This window comes from Meles meles, chromosome 15 (genome assembly GCF_922984935.1).
Source record: "Meles meles chromosome 15, mMelMel3.1 paternal haplotype, whole genome shotgun sequence".
NCBI classification, from domain to species: domain Eukaryota; kingdom Metazoa; phylum Chordata; class Mammalia; order Carnivora; family Mustelidae; genus Meles; species Meles meles.
The window spans coordinates 69,393,150-69,403,338 of record NC_060080.1 but is presented as its reverse complement, the minus strand read 5'-3'; the positions used below and the strand labels follow the sequence as shown (position 1 = coordinate 69,403,338).

Below are 10,189 nucleotides of genomic sequence, written 5' to 3'. Positions count from 1 at the left end.
TAGATTCTGTCAAGCTTGTTCTGATTTGTCTTTCTGGGATCACTCATACTGTGAGGAAACTCTGTAGCCTATGCAGGGGCCCATATGGCACAGAACTGAGGTCTCCAACTAATAGTGATGAACTGAACCTCCCAAGAGCTTGGGTCTGAATCTTTCCCTAGCCAAGTCTCTGACTACAGCCTCATGAAAGACCTGAGCCAGAACCAGCCAGCTAAGCAAGTACCCCCAACTGATATATTCTAATTGATCCCCAATTTATCTTGTCTTTATATAATCTCAGACACTTCCATCTCATCCATTTAGAAATTGCTGTACAAGACTCTTAAGATTCTTGTGAAACTAGCTTTTCTTCCCAGGTGTGGGGAGAATATTTTTGCCCTATTTATATATCTTCATGGCAAGAATGCCACAAAATGATGCCATGCCCTTCTTGGTGTATCATATCAAGGATTACATGATATCCATATGTCTCATTTTTGGGGATGCTAACTTTGATCACTTAATTGAAGTGATGGATTCTAGGTTTTGCTACTATAAAGTTACTGTTTTTCACTTTGTAATTCGTAAGTATTCTGAGACTATTGCAAATATTCTGTTTCTGATCATATATTTCCTATTAATTTAATGTTGCAATAATTATTACTGTGGTGTTTGCCAAATGGTGATTTTCCTTTTCTATCATTATTTCTACACTTATAATTGGAATTCTAGTGTAAGGAAGAATATTTCCTTCTCCCTCTAGCTTATTTATTTAATTACTTTTTAAAGATTTCTTTGGTACTATTTTTGTGTCTTACTTACAAATATGAAATTATTTCAAAGTAAAAAGTTAGAAAGTTTTTTTAATTAATTAATTAATTTTTTCGGTGTAACAGTATTCATTGTTTTTGCACAACACCCAGTGCTCCATGCAATACGTGCCCTCCCTATTACCCACCACCTGGTTCCCCCAACCTCACACCCCCGCCCCTTCAAAACCCTCAGATTATGCTGAGTGAAATAAGTCAAGCAGAGAGAGTCAAGTATCATATGGTTTCACTTATTTGTGGAGCATAACAAATGACATGGAGGACATTGGGAGATGGAGAGGAGAAGGAAGTTGAGGGAAATTGGAAGGGGAGGCGAACCATAAGAGACTATGGACTCTGAAAAGTTAGAAAGTTTTTAAAGTCTTAAAAAATCTCTTAATAATTAGTCAAGGAAGCCATTGAAGTATCTTATAAATTCAACATAGTGTAGAGTTATCTGTAAATTTAGATGTTTTCAAGTAATATGTGTATCACTGAAATAGAATTGAAATAGTATTGTAAGATCACCATTGACTCTGCCAATTATGATAAAATAATTTCTATTAGAGGGTAATCATATACAAAAATTTGAGACAAATTTTATGGTACTTATTTCTTTCAATTATTGAAATTTATCCTAGTAAATTTCCTTTCAAAGTGAACATCTCCCAATTCTAAATAATGAACAAATTCATTTTCTTAAAAAGAACCATATGGGGCACCTGTGTGGCTCAGTGGGTTGAGTGACTGCTTTTGGTCATGATCCAAGAGTCCCAGGATTGAGTCTTGCATTGGACTCCCAGCTCAGCGGGGAGTCTGCTTCTCCTAGTGACCTCTGTCCTTGCATGATCTCTCTCTCTCTCTCTCTCTCTCATAAATAAATAAAATCTTTAAAAAAAAAATCATATGTTGAGGAGTTCAGCTTTTCCAGTGTTGGTATAAGGATAAAGAATAGAGAAATGGCCAAATAAAAAGGTCTTAAGTTTTTCATATTTTAAAATTTTTTATCTTCATATTCTAAATAATCAAGGAAACTAAAATTGATTAAATTTATGCCATACAGTTGACTCTGTTATTCTATTTGTAAATCTATTAGACATAGTGAAAATACTTATCAGTGTTGATAAGTATTTTCACTTAGACTAGTGGACCCCCAACACAACTGCTGTGGTGGATATTATTTCTACTTTATAGATGAAAACATGAACTCAGAGAAGTTAGTTACCTTTTCTATGGCTCCTTGCTAGAACTATGAGGATTGTGATTTGGAAACAACATAGTTTTCCTTTGTATCACAATATTTTAATCTATACTTCAATAAAGAGCCATATTTAAATTATGAAATATTTATGGAGGTTGTAATAATTCTTCCATGTATTTTGTCTCATTTTCTAGTACTTTTTCTTTTACTAAGCTCTTTGTTCTTTTTTTCAAATTAATTTAATATTATATTTTCTTGCTCGGAGTAGAAATTGAAACAAGTCCATTTTCTTGAAATGTAGTTTTAATGCAACTCTTTCACAAGGATAAAAATAGAAAGGAAATGAAAATCTCCATTATTGTGTTTATGATTACTTGGCATTAATAGAAAGTGACTGTTCTTGGTCAAGTATGTTTTTTATTCTTTAGAATATATCATTAAATATATTGCCATTTATCTTGACAAGTAATATTTAAGAGGAAAAAATAAGGTGAAAGTGTTTTCCCTTAGATGCAAAGTTAGCAGCTCTATTTTCAATTGATCAGCATTAGTTGTGAAAGACGTACGTTGGTGATGGCCCTTGGCTTTGTTTTGGCAAGGAAGTCTCAGAAAGATTTCCCAGTTAGTTTGGATGCAATGAAAAGTGATGAAGCAGCATAGATGGTTGAAATTATGGAAGAGGAATACATATTAAAGGGAATTCATGTTGTACAATACATTTTCAAAAGAAAGATGCTTTTGTATATCTAGAAATGCAGTACCCTAATGCTTTCCTTTCCAAATGAAATGTGATTGTACTCATATGCATTGTTTAAAGTTGAAAATATTCTAAGGACAGTGTGATGGTGAATTTTATGCGTCAAATTGATTGGCCAAGAGGTGTCTGGATTAAACATTATTTCTGGGTGTGTTTGTGTTTTTCTGAATACAAATGGTATTTGAATGTGTGGACTCTGTATTGCCATCTCCAGTGTGGGTGGGCATTATCCAGTCTGTTGAGAGTCTGAACAGAAAAAAAGGTAGAAGGAAGGAGAAATTCATCCTTTATTCCTGCCCCACTGATTGAGCTCAGGCATCTCACCTTATTTTCTCTGAGCTTCACATGGGAATTTTTATCATTGTTTTCTCTGGTTGTCAGGCCTTTGGACTTGGATTGAATTATACCACTGGCTTTCCTGAGTTTCCAGTTTGCAAATGGCAAATTGCGAGACTTTTAGGCCTCCATATTGTGTGAACCAGTTCCTCACAACAATTTCATTATAATAAACAAATATACATTAGCCTTTATATATTATTTCTATCTATCTAATAAATGATACATAGATATCATATTGATTTTATGTTCTCTGGAGAACCAAATACAGGCAGAAACAAAATATTTTTAAAACAAATGATCTACAGCACTTTGTACACAATTGCTACCCAATAAATATTTATTGATACTGACTAATGCCTTTGTCTAGAGTCAGTGAATTGATGTGCATTACCTTCAAGAATTAAAATTATAGTGGATTAAATATGAAGAGTTATTGATAGCATCCTGGCAAATGGCCTGGCTTCCACCTTCTTTGTTCTGTTTCTATCTGCATTACCTTGTGTTTTCATTTTTTAAAACTGCAGGACTCTGATGACACTGTCCCATTCCCATGTATAGCCCAACAGCCTTTTAGAGCTAAATGAGCAAAGACATGAATCACCTCATTAAGCAGATGCTGGCTCTGGGTCTGAAAGAAATGGACAACCTAGGTCATAAATATTAATTGGACAAAATAGCAGTCAGGCAACACTCCTAATTTTGAAAAATGTGCAATAACAAAGGGTGTTATAAGTACATGTTAAATAAACCACTCTGAAGACATCCTCTGAGAAAAATTCCACATAAAAATGTACCGAATTGGAACTTGTTAGAGTAATTAGAGAGAATACTCTGATTTTCCAAAGTATTTTTAGAATAGACACCTTACTTTTACTTGTAATTCAATCAATTTAGAATGTCTATTCAGGAGTAATGTCAGTAAGAAATCAGAATAGGAAGTCTCAGCCCTTATCTCCCACAGAAACACCAATTTAACAACAACATATGGACCAAAATACTTCTCTGAGACGTTTTGAATCCAGTTAAGTTACATACTTCAGGGGCGCCTGGGTGGCTCAGTGGGTTAAGCCGCTGCCTTCGGCTCAGGTCATGATCTCAGGTCCTGGGATCGAGTCCTGCATCGGGCTCTCTGATCAGCAGGGAGCCTGCTTCCCTCTCTCTCTCTGCCTGCCTCTCTATCTACCTGTGATCTCTCTCTGTCAAATAAATAAATAAAATCTTTAAAAAAAAAAAGTTACATACTTCAGACAAGCACAAAACCAAAAAAGCCACATTGAAATGGGTAAAAAGAGCAATGTCACTTTACCCATATCAGCCCCTTCTCCAAACCAGCATTGCTCGGTGACTTGGTCTACGATTTCTCTCTCAAGGAAAAAGAGAAAGTGGAGTGTGCATCCAATGCCCCCGGACTCTCAGTGCACTGCCTAAAAAAGTAGTTTCTGTCTTACCACACAGGAGCACTAGCAGAACTAGCATACTTTTGGCAGCTAAGAACAAGGAAAGTTGCAGTGCCTTGCTGTTGCTGGCAGAGCTGTGCAATATTGGGAGAATGTGCAGAATCTGAGACAGAGAATCTGAGGGAGAGGAGGAGACCATGCTTCCAGCATCCTGGATTTTAGGTATGTTTCCAAAGGACTGGTTTTTGTCTTGTTGCACATGGAGAACTGAGGGGATGAGCATGGTTTGGGTGCCTAGGGACAGTTAAAAACAAAGGGAAAAGGCAGGAAGCTTGCTATATCCCGCATTGTTCTGCATGATTGGAACAAGGTGCAGAACCTGGGGTTTCTTTCCAAGAAGGGAGGAAGAGTAAAGCATGTCTCCAACATCCTGGGTTGCAGTAGAGCAGTCAGACACCCAAGGGAACAAGAGATTATGGACTCCTGAAAAAAGTTAAAGTTCTTAAATCCCCATAACTAGGAATTTACACACAAAAGTCCAGAGAAGATGCACCCATAGAAAAGGTTTGAGAAGATCTGAGAATGTCTAGCTCAGGTGATTCATGAATATCTTTCCCAGTTGAAACCAATTGGTATAAAGACTGGGAAGAATAGTTGTCTCTTCAAATATGTAGATATTAACACAAAGCTACAAGGAACAAAGAGAATCATATAAACATGACCCAATCAAAGGAACAAATAAATCTCCAGTAACTGACCTACAGAAATGGAAACATGATTCTTTATATGGAAAACCCAAAATATTCCACCCCCAAACTAGTAGAACTCATACAGCAATTCAGTAACGTGGCAGGATACAAAGTCAATGTACAGAAATCAGTGGCTTTCTTATACACTAACAATGAAAATACAGAAAGAGAAAGTAGAGAATTGATTCCATTTACTATAGCACCAAGAACCATAAGATACCTGGGAATAAACTTAACCAAAGAGGTAAAGATCTGTACTCGAGGAACTACAGAATACTCATGAAAGGAATTGAAGAAGACACAAAAAGATGGAAGACCATTCCATGCTCTTGGATCAGAAGAATAAACATTGTTCAAATGTCTATACTGCCTAGAGCAATCTATACTTTTAATGCCATTCTGATTAAAATTCCACTGGTATTTTTCAAAGAGCTGGAGCAAATAATCCTAAAATTTGTATGGAATCAGAAGAGACCCTGAATTCCTATAGAAATGTTGAAAAAGGAAAACAAAACTGGCAGCATCACGTTACCCGATTTCAAGCTTTACTACAAAGCTGTGATCACCAAGACAGCATGGTACTGACATAAAAACAGACATATAGACCAGTGGAACAGAGTAGAGAGCCCAGATATGGACCCTCAACTCTATGGTCAAATAATCTTCAACAAAACAGGAAAAAATATACAGTGGGAAAAAGACAGTCTCTTTAATAAATGGTGCTGGGAAAACTGGACAGCGATATGTAGAAGAATGAAACTCAACCATTCTCTTACACCATACACAAAGATAAACTCGAAATGGATAAAAGACCTCAACGTGGACAGGAATCCATCAGAATCCTAGAGGAGAACATAGGTAGTAACCTCTTCGATATCAGCCACAGCAACTTCTTTCAAGATATGTCGCCAAAGGCAAAGGAAACAAAAGCGAAAATGAACTTTTGGGACTTCATCAAGATCAAAAGCTTCTGCACAGCAAAGGAAACAGTCAACAAAACAAAGAGGCAACCCACGGAATGGGAGAAGATATTTGCAAATGACAGTACAGACAAAAGGTTGATATCCAGGATCTATAAAGAACTCCTCAAACTCAACACACACAAAACAGAGAATCATATCAAAAAATGGGCAGAAGATATGAACAGACACTTCTCCAATGAAGACATACAAATGGCTATCAGACACATGAAAAAATGTTCATCATCACTAGCCATCAGGGAGATTCAAATTAAAACCACATTGAGATATCACCGCACACCAGTTAGAATGGCCAAAATTAGCAAGACAGGAAACAACATGGGTTGGAGAGGATGTGGAGAAAGGGGAACCCTCTTACACTGTTGGTGAGAATGCAAGCTGGTGCAGCCGCTTTGGAGAACAGTGTGGAGATTCCTCAAGAAATTAAAAATAGAGCTTCCCTATGACCCTGCAATTGCACTGCTGGGTATTTACCCCAAAGATACAGATGTAGTGAAAAGAAGGGCCATCTGTACTCCAATGTTTATAGCAGCAATGGCCACGGTCGCCAAACTGTAGAAAGAACCAAGATGCCCTTCAACGGACGAATGGATAAGGAAGATGTGGTCCATATACACAATGGAGCATTATGCCTCCATCAGAAATGATGAATGCCCAACTTTTGTAGCAACATGGACGGAACTGGAAGAGATGATGCTGAGTGAAATAAGTCAAGCAGAGAGAGTCAAGTATCATATGGTTTCACTTATTTGTGGAGCATAACAAATAACAAGGAGGACATGGGGAGATGGAGAGGAGAGGGAGTTGAGGGATATTGGAAGGGGAGATGAACCATGAGAGACTATGGACCCTGAAAAACAACCTGAGGGTTTTGAAGGGGTGGGGGTGGGAGTTGGGGGGAACCAGGTGGTGGGTAATAGGGAGGGCATGTATTGCATGGAGTACTGGATGTGGTGCAAAAACAATGAATACTGTTATGCTGAAAAGAAATTTAAAAATTAAAAAAAAATGGAAATCTACTTACTATTGATAAAGAATTTGAAATAATCAAAGAGGTTGATTTATAAAAGAATTATAAATGAATTATAAGAGAACACAGATAATTAAATGAAATTAGGAAAATGCAGAATATCATTCTGCATTTTCAAATGAACAAAATGAGAATATCAACAGAGATATTATTATAAAAAAGAACCAAAGAGAAACTTGAGGCTGAAGAATATAGTAATTGAACTGAAAAATGTTGCTAGAATTATATAACAATTGGCTTTATCTATCAGAGGAAAGAATCATCAAACTAAGACAAGTATTTGAAATCATCCAGTACTAGGAACAAAAAGAAGGGAAAAAAATAGAAAAGAGTAAAGAAAACCTAAGGGACTTACAGATCACCAGCAAGTCATCCAACACATTATGGATGAAAATTTCCAAATCTGGGGAGGAAAATGGACATTTAGATTCATAAAGCCAAAAAAATTCCAAATATGATATATCCAAATAATTCTATCCCAAGACACATTATAAGCAAAGACAAAGAGAGAATTTTGAAATCCACAAGAAAGAACTTATCATATACAAGGACACGCCCATAAAAAAACCAGATTTCTCAGTAGAAACCTTGAAAATCAGAAGGGATATGGATGACATACTCAGAATGCTGAGGAAACAAACAAACAACAACGACAAAAAAAAAACTAAGAATATTATATGTGGTAAAACTGTCCTTCAAAACTGAAGAAGAGAAAAAACTTTCCAAACAAACGAAAGCTGAAGGAATTCATCACATTTAGACTTGATTTACAAATAATGCTACTGGGAGTCCTCTAGGTTGAAATAAAAGCCATTGTACAATAACACAAAAGCATATGAAAGTGTAAAACTCACCGGTCAAGGTAAATATATAAACAAATACAGAATATTGTAATGCTGTAATGCAACTTAAAAATCACTTTTAGGGGCACCTGGGTGGCTCAGTGGATTAAGCCACTGCCTTCGGCTCAGGTCATGATCTCAGGGTCCTGGGATCGAGCCCCGCATCAGGCTCTCTGCTCCGCGGGGAGCCTGCTTCCTCCTCTCTCTCTGCCTGCCTCTCTGCCTACTTGTGATCTCTCTCTGTCAAATAAATAAATAAAATCTTTAAAAAAAAAAAACACTTTTAAATCTAGCACAACAGTTAAAATACAAAGGTATTAAAATAGCTATTATTATAAAAAAAAATATGTTAGGGACACCTGGGTTGCTCAGTGGTTAAACCTCTGCCTTCAACTCAGGTCATGATCCCAGGGTCCAGGAATAGAGCCCTTTGTCATGCTTCCCATGCCCTCCCTGGAGGGGCAGCCCTCCCCCATGTTCTCTCTTTCTCAAAAAAATAAGTAAAATATTTTTAAAAATATATAGCTTTGCGCAGTGGCACTATCGTAGCCAATGAGGTTTATCTGAGGCGTGATTATTGCTAATTAAAAATATAAAAAGACATAAAGTGTGGCATCAATAACCTAAAATGTGTGGAGGTAGAAGGAAAAGTCTAGAGTTTTACAAGCAATTGAAGTTGTTTATCAGTTTAGAGTAGACCATTATAACTATAAGATGTTTTATATGTCATATGGTAGTGAAATACCTATAGGAGATACAAAAAAGTAGGGAGGGGGAAGACATCAAATTATGTCCTAGAAAAATTGAATGATTTACAAGGAAATAAAGAGAGGACAAAAAGGGACAAAAAAAACTAGAGGACAGACACAAAACTGTAATAATAAGTCCTTCCCTATGAATAATTGCTTAAATATAAATGGATTAAATTTTCTAATAAAAAGTACAGGGTAGGGGTGCCTGGGTGGCTCAGTGGGTTAAAGCCTCTGCCTTAGGCTCAGGGCTCAGGTCCCAGGGTCCTGGGATCAAGCCCCGTATTGGGCTCTCTGCTCAGCAGGGAGCCTGCTTCCCCCGCCTCTCTCTGCCTGCCTCTCTGCCTACTTGTGATCTCTGTCTGTCAAGTGAATGAATAAAATCTTAAAAATATATATAGAGAGAGTAGATGAATGGGTTTAAAAAAACAGAACTCAAGTATATGCTGCCTACATCCTTAGCTTTAAGGATGACATGGACTAAAATTGAATGGATAGAAAAAAATCCTGTATGTAAACGGTAACCAAAAGAGAGCAAAGGTAGTACATTTACCTCAAACAAAATAGACTGAGTGAAAACTGTCACTGACAAAAGGAAAATCATTATATAATGACAAAGCAGTCAGTTCATCAGGAAGATATAAAATTGTAAATATATATGCACCCAACATCAGAAAACTTCAATATGTAAAGCAAATATTGATGGATATGAAGGGAGAAATAGACAGAAATACAATAGTACTAGGAGACTTCAATACCCCACATTCAACAATGGATCCAGAGAGAAAATCAATAAGGAAACAGCACACTTGAACAACCTATAGATCAAATAGACCCAAGACACATATATAGAACATAACAGCAACCAACAGCAGAATACACATTCTTCTCAAGTACATATGGAACATTCTTTAGGATAGATCAACTTAGGTCACAAAACAACTGTTAACAAACTTGAGAAGACTGATATTATATCAAGTAACATTTCCAACCACGGTGCAATCAACTAGAGGTCAATAACATAAGAACAACTAGAAAACTTACAGATACATGACAACACACTCTTTTAAAAAAAATTGATGGATCAAAGAAGAAATCAAAAAGAAAGTTTAAAAAATATCTTGAGGAAAATGAAATGGTAACACAACATACAACATACCAAAATTTATGGAATACAGAAAAATCCTTCTAAGAGAGAAATTTATAGTGATAAACACCTACATGAAAAAAGAAATATTGCAAATAAAAACTTTGCACCTTAAGGAACTAGAAAAAAGAACAAATAATTGTTTCGTTTGTTCAGCCCAAATTGACCAAAAGGAAGGATAATAAGTATTAGAGCATAAATAAATGAAAT

General features: G+C 36.3%; 1 pseudogene; it reads left to right on the top strand.

Annotated features, from left to right (window-relative positions):
• Positions 1 to 8,606: 8,606 nt before the first annotated feature.
• Positions 8,607 to 8,738, top strand: LOC123926228 (annotated as a pseudogene).
• The last annotated feature ends 1,451 nt before the right edge of the window (positions 8,739 to 10,189 follow it).